Genomic DNA, 9,042 nt, shown 5'->3' on the forward strand with positions numbered 1-9,042 from the left:
CACAGTAGTGCTCTACCAACTCTGCATTCGCCTGAGACTCCACCCACGTGGAATAAAACAAAATAAGTACTCTATGTGTTCCAGATTTTACATCTATGCAAATTGTCATCGAGATCCGTTCGGCCGTTTAGGCGGTAAACTCTACCGACATCCATCTATCTAAGCTTTCGAATTTATATTATTAGTAAGATTAGTGTAGATTCCTCACAAGTAATCTACACTAAGTGTCTCACTGAAGTCTTACTGCAACGTTAAATAAATCTAATAAGTCATTATAATTTTACTATTAAAAACTACATATATTTTTCCCAATCATTGAAATAAGGCAATGTCAAAAAAACAATTTAATTGTAAGATATCATGAGATTATTTATATTAGTAAAATTTATTTTTCTTGTATTTGTCACAATGATATACGAATACGTAGGTGGTTAGGCGTCCGTCCTCTAAAGACTTAGTGCTTGTTCGGCCGTTCAGCGGGAATGTCGTGTTGTCTTGTGTCGTGTACATTTTAGAATCTCGTCGTGATATTGCATTACGGATGTGAATTATTGTAAAAACTTTTCTTTAATGGTTACTTCTAGTTTTTCTGGTGAGTGTTTTGTTTTTTATTTATTTCGTTAGTTTTGACAAAACACAATCTCTTCTATTGTATTTTTTAACAGAGATAAATTAAATAATTACAATTTTGAAAGTACGTAATACGTAAGTTTTCTTTGGTAAAGATAGTTTATGATGTTGTTTTCTTTTTTATTTTCTTTTATTTGTTACCTCGTTTATTTCTTTTAGTTGTAATAAATGAAATATTATAATATTTTCATACTTACACATACATGTTTTGATTTTAGTTCGTTCTAGTATAAAGAATATTGGTCAAGTGCCATAGACAAGAAACAGAACTGAACATAATACAATTTTTTAGATAATAATTTTTTTTTTCAAAGGTATTTAATGTTAAAAAATGCTTAACAAATACAGTGGTAATGTAACTTGAATATTATAACGAAAGTTATTGTTAGTGTCATACAATTTTGATTTTTCAATCAGCGGTAGGGATGATTCCCAACCTTCACCGTAAAAAGTTTCATCCGTCCCGCCTTTTAGTCCCACTAACACCAATAAGGTGACAGATGAATACGTTATAAAAAAAGTTCCAACCATCCCCTCGTCGCAAAAGTGGGACCGATGAAACTTTTTTTTCTCATCTTTTCCCACGTGGGGACAGAGTGGTGTGACGATTGTGAATAATCCAGCGATAGCAATAATCAAATGATTTGTCTAAGGAGACAGTTTAACTTAGATTCAACGATATCGGGTAGTGGTTTCAAACTCGGGATCTCTACGATTGTCTGACCACTACGCTTTAGAACTAAAGAGGGTCTTTCAGTTAACTCAGTCTAAATTATTCTGTTGAATTTGGTATGAAACTTAAATATTTATGCAGTAATCGGAGTTCCGAGTAAGAGCAGGAAAAGCAAAGGCCATCAAGAATTATACCGTTTTATAAACCACTAGCTGTTGCTCACGACGTCGTCCGTGTGATTTTTTTTTAAATAGGCCCAATTTTTTAGTTATTTTAATGCATCACAATAATACAAATTTTTCCTTTCCTTACAAATGGTTTGTAATTATATAAACCATTTGACGTTGTATTACCTAATAGGTACTTCAATTCGCTTCGGTTTCCTTCAAGGAGAAGTTACGAGCGAACTTTGTCGAGTAACTTAGTTGAATTTATGGATTCATTTCAATTCGCTCTAGTTTTAAAGTAAACATGATATGGTACCAACAGTCGATCGACGCTCAGATTTAATTTAATAGTAATCAGAACATAGTATGAAACAAAATATTTCCCGCTTCTGTCTCTATGTATTCTTAGATCTTTAAAACTATGCGACGGATTTTGATTTAGTTTTTTGATAAATAGAGTGATTCAAGAGAAAGGTTTAAATGTAAAATACTTATATAGTATACTAAAGAAATAATAAAAGTTTTAGAGGTTTCCCTTATCTTTCCTACCTTATACAACCGTAGGGTCAGCTCCCCGGGTTTTCGTTTTCCAAATAACTCTATCATCCGTCATCTGTCACCACTCTCTTCTTCGTCATATCACCTTTCACATAATCTTTTAGAGGATTGTAATGTGACGCAATTAAATACATTTTCGTATCAGCAAAGAACCCGTGCGAATCCGGGGCAGGTCGTTAATATTTTTGAATTTATATGTGTAGCCAGAGGTTGTAAATTAAGTCTACGTACGTGCGAAAATCACGGACTCTTTTTGTCGCGATTTCGGAAGGTCGCATTTAAAAACGACATCGTAAATTTAGGCAGCATAAATACTAAATTAATCGTAGATATGTTTACAACGAAAAATGAATGTTAAAGATATCTGTATATTTCCAATGATGCGGTTTTATTGTTGTTCGACGACTATTAACGCGAAGGCTTGTGGTTTGTTGAGAAAAAATAATATTATAACAAACGTTTTATGTTGTTTCTTGGTCTCTTTGTGTCTCTCTGGTACTCGTGTATCTTTTTAAAGTATATGAAACACCTAAGTAAATATCGGAGAGCAACAGAATTGAAAAAACGGAAAGCTGCGTCCAAAAATTAAAAAAAGGACATAAAAATATTCCAGTGTCGTGAGCGACCTTTTAAAAGCGTGTTAAGTGCGACCCTGTCAACCGGCGAACGTAAATAGATTGAGGTTTTAAGCGTCCTGTTTCGATAGCGATTAATAGAATGTTATTATTAAATTAATGATCTTTTTAATCGATTACAACCAACGCTACTTGTTTGTAAAATAGTTCTTAATTAAAACTATAGTCTTTTGAATTTAGAATGAAAAGAATCTAACGTCTTCTATACATATAATAATACTACCAGTAGACCGCGACGTCGTCCTCGCGGTATTAAAAAAAGGATTACATAACTGTAAACCATTTTTTGTCCAACATCCCAAAACAAAGCAGTGACTTACTTTAGTAAGGTGGCTAATTGTGAACTAGCTGTGAACTGTGAACTGAGGAAGGGTTACATTATAAATGCCTAAAGTTCTAGACACAAAGTTATAGTGGAAGACAATATTATTGTTACTAGATAAACATAAACATCAGTTATAGTTATGAAACAGGAAATGTATATAATGGTAGCGGAATTACCCTAATCGATATCTACACGTGCGTTAAGTTGGTCGATGGAATATTTAGCGGAACGGATTATATTTGACGATAGAAATAAATGATTGCGGACAAAAGGGTATAGACATGTTCGGTGAGAAGACATAATATTCCACGTACTGAAATATAGCAGTCGCAGTTTTAAAATGTCTGTTAGATTTTTATATCTGCAAAATGTTTAGAATTCAGTATAAAAGTTGGATTCTTTTATAACATATAAATGTTCGCTAGTGGACGAAAAATAACTCACGTTTGAATGGTTTAGGAATGCAGTGCGAAAACACATTTATTTTTATTTCATGAGTGTAGGTTTTTATATCTTACTAATGTTATAAATGTGAAAGTTTAGATGGATTGATGTTTGTTAGAGTTTGTAGCCTAAATTATCGAACGGATAATGATGATATCTGAAAGATGTAGACGATAGTCTGGAATACATAGGCTACTTAAATAAATAAATAAAAAATAAAAAAAAAAGCCTTTTATTCCATGCCATAGTTTACAAAAAATTGAATGGTACATGTCTAATTATTGTCATTTATAGATTATTACATACATAGGCTACTTACTTTTGCTTTTTTAAAGAGCGAACGGAGTCGCGGGTGAAAGCTAGTTAATATGTATGCGAGAATTTTAAGTAAGCATATTTACCTTTCACATTTCATAACGTTTAAAACTATTCTATTATCCAAATGAAATAAAAAGAAAAATAACTTTGACACTTTTTTAACTTCAATAAGTAAGCTTAAAAATAAATAAGTAGTAATGGAATATACAATTTAAAATATGCACTCAAAGATATATTTTAAATTAATTTAATTCTTTTAAACATTGTATACGGTAGAAAAATATTGTGTTATAAAACTCCATGCATGCTACGAGAATGCTACAGTAATGCGCGTGCTACGCGCTACGAAAGACAATTTGCAACTTATAATATTTTCCATACATAATCCTCTTATATGAGCCAAGAGTGAACAAGAAGCCAATAAAGACGAACAAACAACATAAAGGGTATTAAAGTTTAGTGAATACAAGTTTTATAAGATTCGATTTTGCGACATTTAGCTTTTACGGGTTAGAGCAGAGTCAAGAATAATTTTTAAAACTGAAAAGAAATCAGATTTTTTTAGTACATTACATTTTTGAATGTTTTATTATAATTAGCTATATGTGTGGAATTTCAATCTATACTAATATTATATTGGTGATTTGTGAAGATTTGTATTTTTCCTTTTGTGTATGTATTGAAATAACACAAAAACTACTGGCCCGATTTCAAAAATTCTTTCACTATTTAAAAGCTACGTTATCAGTGAGTAACATAGGCTATATTTTTTAACTTAACGCGGGCGAAATCGTGAATCGTGAGCAATAAGTAAGTTTTTGTTTACGTGTACTACTTTCAGTCTACTTAGATCAGTATTGAAAGGAAATACATAAACTTTTATATACTTAAATGGATAAGCAGAATTAAAAACATTATCTTCCTGGAATCGGAAGGAAATCTTATTTTTCTCTTTAATATAAGAAAGTGAACTCGAACGGAAATTCTGTTACATCAGAAGTTTGTTTTGATCAAACTGATTGAAAACAAAGGCAAAAAAAAAATTAATTAGCAGACTTCTGGCTTAATCTTACTAATATTATAAATGCGAAAGTTTGGATGGATGGATGTTTGTTAGATTTTGTAATTTGAACTGCTGAACGAATCTCGATGAAATTTAGCATAGTTGTAATTGATAGTCTGGAAGAACACGTAGGCTACTCTTTTGTGTTTGAATTCCACACGGACAGAGTCGCGGGTGAAAACTATTATAGTGTGTTAATAAATTTCATTATAAAATCCATTAGATTTCTCAGTTGTATATTTTTTCAATAACAAATAATTATATTTTGTTTTATATCTTTTAGGTAGATTTTATTCGCTACTATTTATTAATTATATTAATTACGTGTTCTTCTGATAACGATGTACATGTTAAAGATAATATTACAGACGTACGAGTATATTTAAATTGCCCATATTTCTGCTATTTCATGTGAATCCAAGTGAAGTATATTTATAAAGTTTTTATTATATTCATGTCAATTATTAAAGGAAGCGCAACACATCCCTGTTGAAACCAAAAGGGTCGCCAGTGTAGTTTCGGTAGTCTTACGTTGTTGTCGCGTATCGTGTTGTCCGTAAATACGGTACGTTTTCGTGTAATGTACGTAAAGTTTTTTTTATTTGTGAATTAAGGGTAAGTTATGATTAGTATTATATTAGGAGGTTTTTTAATAAATTAGAATTTGAATATTAAAGATTTTAAACATTAATTACATAGATAGTGCAGTTAATTGTCGCTTTCTTTTAATTTTGTTTAATTAATTGGATAAAATAAAGGATAAAATTTGTGTTTTTTGGTGGAAATATTTAAGATTTAAAAGCTTACATAAGAAGAGTGTTATCAGGAAATTAACGGCGGGTTTGTTACAAGGGTCAAAAATATGTTTTACATCGATCTAAAATGCTGAGGAATATTATCATGGGTTAGAACTTGTGTAATGTAACCTTTCAAGTTTATATACCTAGTGTTTACAGGTAAGTCTTTTTCGTAGAACAATAGCCTCAAAGGTTATTAAGCACAGTATAGTGTACATAAAATCAAAGTAAATATTTGATTGACCTCGTAAAATATTTATCTCAGTTACCTAAGTTTAAAGTTTGTATCAGCAATGTTATTAAGCTTCGTTTTCTCAGCTTAGTATCAAGTTGAAATTATATTTGACTGAGCGAGTTCTAGGACCGTTTCAATGAATAACAAATACTTTACGTAATAATTTCACATTATTCAACTACAGTCGGCAAGACTTAATTAGGACAGAATTAAAAAAAATTACAACCTAATAACCTTGTTATGTAGGGAAGTCGGTTAGAAATAGTCTATGACAAGCCTTCCAGTGAAAGTCCCGTTATAATCTGTCCAGCTGTTGCAAAGCTTAAGCGGAACAAACGCGGGCTTTTGGAGAAAAAGCACAACTAAATTTTAAAAATTAGTATTTGATCATCAGTAACGTAAATATATCATGTTAAGGAAATACGACTTACTAGCTTTCGCCCCCGATTCTGTCTGTGTGGAATTAAAAAAACGAATTTGAGTAGTCTTTGTTTTTCCAGACTATACGAGTGCTACTCTAGGTCTGACGAGATCCGTTCAGCCGTTTTGGCTAAAAAATCTAAAAAAAATCCATCCATCCACCTATGCATCTATAATATTAGTAAGGATTTTCAATACGACAAAAAAAAACAATCTTATTTTATTAATTTTATTGCTTATATTTTACCGATATTAGGTTAATTTAAATTATAGGTTAATATGCGATCGATAAAGTTTCTGCTAATCTGTTTACCCATCCCCAATGCTCTATGCACATGCAGAATCAAATTACTTCCAATTCATCCGCTAACAAATTACAAAGGGGTTAGACCTTTGAAGGGGGCATTGAGCACGTCTACGTGAAGCCTTGACCGAGTTGTAGCGTATGATAAGACGCATAGTAAATACCTTCACTTTTGTACTTCGATGATTCTTTTTATTTCGACTCATTAGAGTTGAAGAAGCGACTTATTTATGCTTTCATTCTTCAGACTATAAAGACGTTTTGTAGATAAATACTCCACGAAAGTTATTCTTTAAGCGTCTAACTGCTGCTTTGAATCGTACATCAGTCACGGTTGATTATGACAACAAGGTTAATATATAAAAAAGAAATCATCAACTTGTCTGTATATCTAAAGTGTCGACACAGTATGTGCTGCCATTCCATACATCTCTATTAGCCATCATATCTGAATTCACTTTTTAAGCATATCCTCTTTCAAAGAATTCATCCATACTTTCTTCGGTCTTTCTCTACCTTTGAAGCCATCATCATTCAATATTGAGACTTTTTTGTTTGTGTCCTCAACTCGCCTGTATGTCCATACCACGCTAACATCTTTTCTTACTTCTTACTAATGTTATATATAATATGTGAAAGTTAAGATCGATGGATGGATGTTTGTTAGAGTTTGTAGCCTAAACAGTCGAACGGATTTCGATAAAATTTGGTAAGAATGTAGAGGATAATCTGGAAGAAGACATAGCCTACTCAATTTTGTTTTTTTTTTCGGAGTCGCGGGCGAAAGTTAGTAAGTAAATAATTTCTTAATATATGTGCTTATTACGACAGAATGTAAGCTTATTGTAAACAGATAAGATCTGAAAATACACAAATAAGTTTCATGACCTAGCCCCATTACAACCCCAGTACCGTATCGTAATGTTTGCTTACTGTGACCGCTCTGAGACATTTATAGCTCAAGAATTTATACAAATACTAGCGAGTAAAGACGATTCTATCCCAACGTTCAATTCCCTGTTTTTAAAGGGTTTAAACGTTTCCAATAATGTGATAGTGTATTACGGTAATCGTAAAATGTATTACTAAATAATGATCGTAAAAACTTTGTACATTATGCAGAAATGATTTTTTGTCTACAAACAGTGATAATTAACCCGTTAATTTAAGTTAATTAAACTTACTAAATGAGTCCTCGAAAAAGTTTCCATTTTTTCGAGAACTCTTCCGGGAATTTATTATAAATTCGCAGTTTCAATATTGAGTTTACGCCTTTGTAAGTCCCGCGCATGACGGATTTAAAAGTATGCTCGCAAGCGGAATTTTTTATTTTATACTTTTGTTTTGAATTACAAGGATTCTTTGTTTTATGAGATTATTTAGTATATGTTTGATGCGTATGTGTGACAAGGGACAAAGTTAAGAATGAGTGTGTATTAGAGGAAATTTGAATTGAACAACTTTTGTGCTAATAACGATTGATTTGCAGCCAATTCAACTAAAAATCTAGTAGTGTGCGCACCTTCATATAAGCTCATAGGAATCAAAGCGCAACTAAACAGTTGTGCGACAGTTTAGTCAAAGGTGTGTGTCCGCTCCTAAGATTGAATATGGATAGCTACAAAGGTAAAAGTTCCAAGAAAGTATGGATCGTGTAAAGGATATTGCCTCCGAAGGAGGTGAATTCAGATATGATGATAGCGATGTATGAAAGAGAAAGAGTATATAGGGAGAGGAGGGACAAGGAAAGGTTAATGTTGGGACAATATTCAGTATACAATTAAGTAGGATAATAAATTTAAAAAGTACATCCAGTATTTAATTATTTCATTTATTGAAATGTAAAACATTGTCCTTTTTTGTGACGTGATTTATGTACTACAAAGATAAATTACTTCAGTTAAGCGAAAAGGATTTATATTTACTACAATAAAAAGTTTCGCAGACAAATTGAGCTGTCTTCACTGGTTTTAGCACTATTCAATACTCTAAAGTGTTTATAAAGCATTTAATTATCCGCTTTTACTTAGTATAATTTAGAGGTAGACCTGGAAAGAGATGGATGGATTGCGTTAAAGGTGACATGATCAAGGGATGACTGAGATGACGTATGATAGAGTTATGTGGAGGACAAAAACCTGTTGCGCCGACCCTACGGGAGTAGGATAGGGAGGAAGATGAATTTTCACGAATTACATCTTTGCAATATACTCGTAAGTAAGTAATATTTTACGTTTTATCCTTATATAAAATATATGTTTATCTTTTAAATGAAGACATGGATCTTCTCTGAGAATCTCTGTTTCTGTGGGTCTTTTATAAACTGATATGATTTGATAAAATATTCTTATTAAAATACTAAATGAATATATAATTATTTTAATCTATACTATTATAATAAAGCGTAAACACACACTTCTTTGTTGCCTAAGATGTCAGCAATTACAGCATATTTTTGAATAACCCTTTTTTA

At 31.8% G+C, this 9,042-nt stretch overlaps 1 protein-coding gene across 1 annotated transcript in view; it reads left to right on the plus strand.

The window, feature by feature from the left end:
- Window positions 1-495: 495 nt before the first annotated feature.
- LOC106101519 (parapinopsin-like) overlaps window positions 496-9,042 on the plus strand; it is a 25,696-nt gene continuing 17,149 nt past the window's right edge. The window contains exon 1 of the mRNA XM_013280772.1: window positions 496-592. The gene's annotated coding sequence lies outside the window, so the exon portion shown is untranslated. The remainder of the gene's footprint in view (window positions 593-9,042) is intronic.

This window comes from Papilio polytes, unplaced genomic scaffold (genome assembly GCF_000836215.1).
Source record: "Papilio polytes unplaced genomic scaffold, Ppol_1.0 DF823980.1, whole genome shotgun sequence".
Taxonomy (NCBI): Eukaryota; Metazoa; Arthropoda; class Insecta; order Lepidoptera; family Papilionidae; genus Papilio; species Papilio polytes.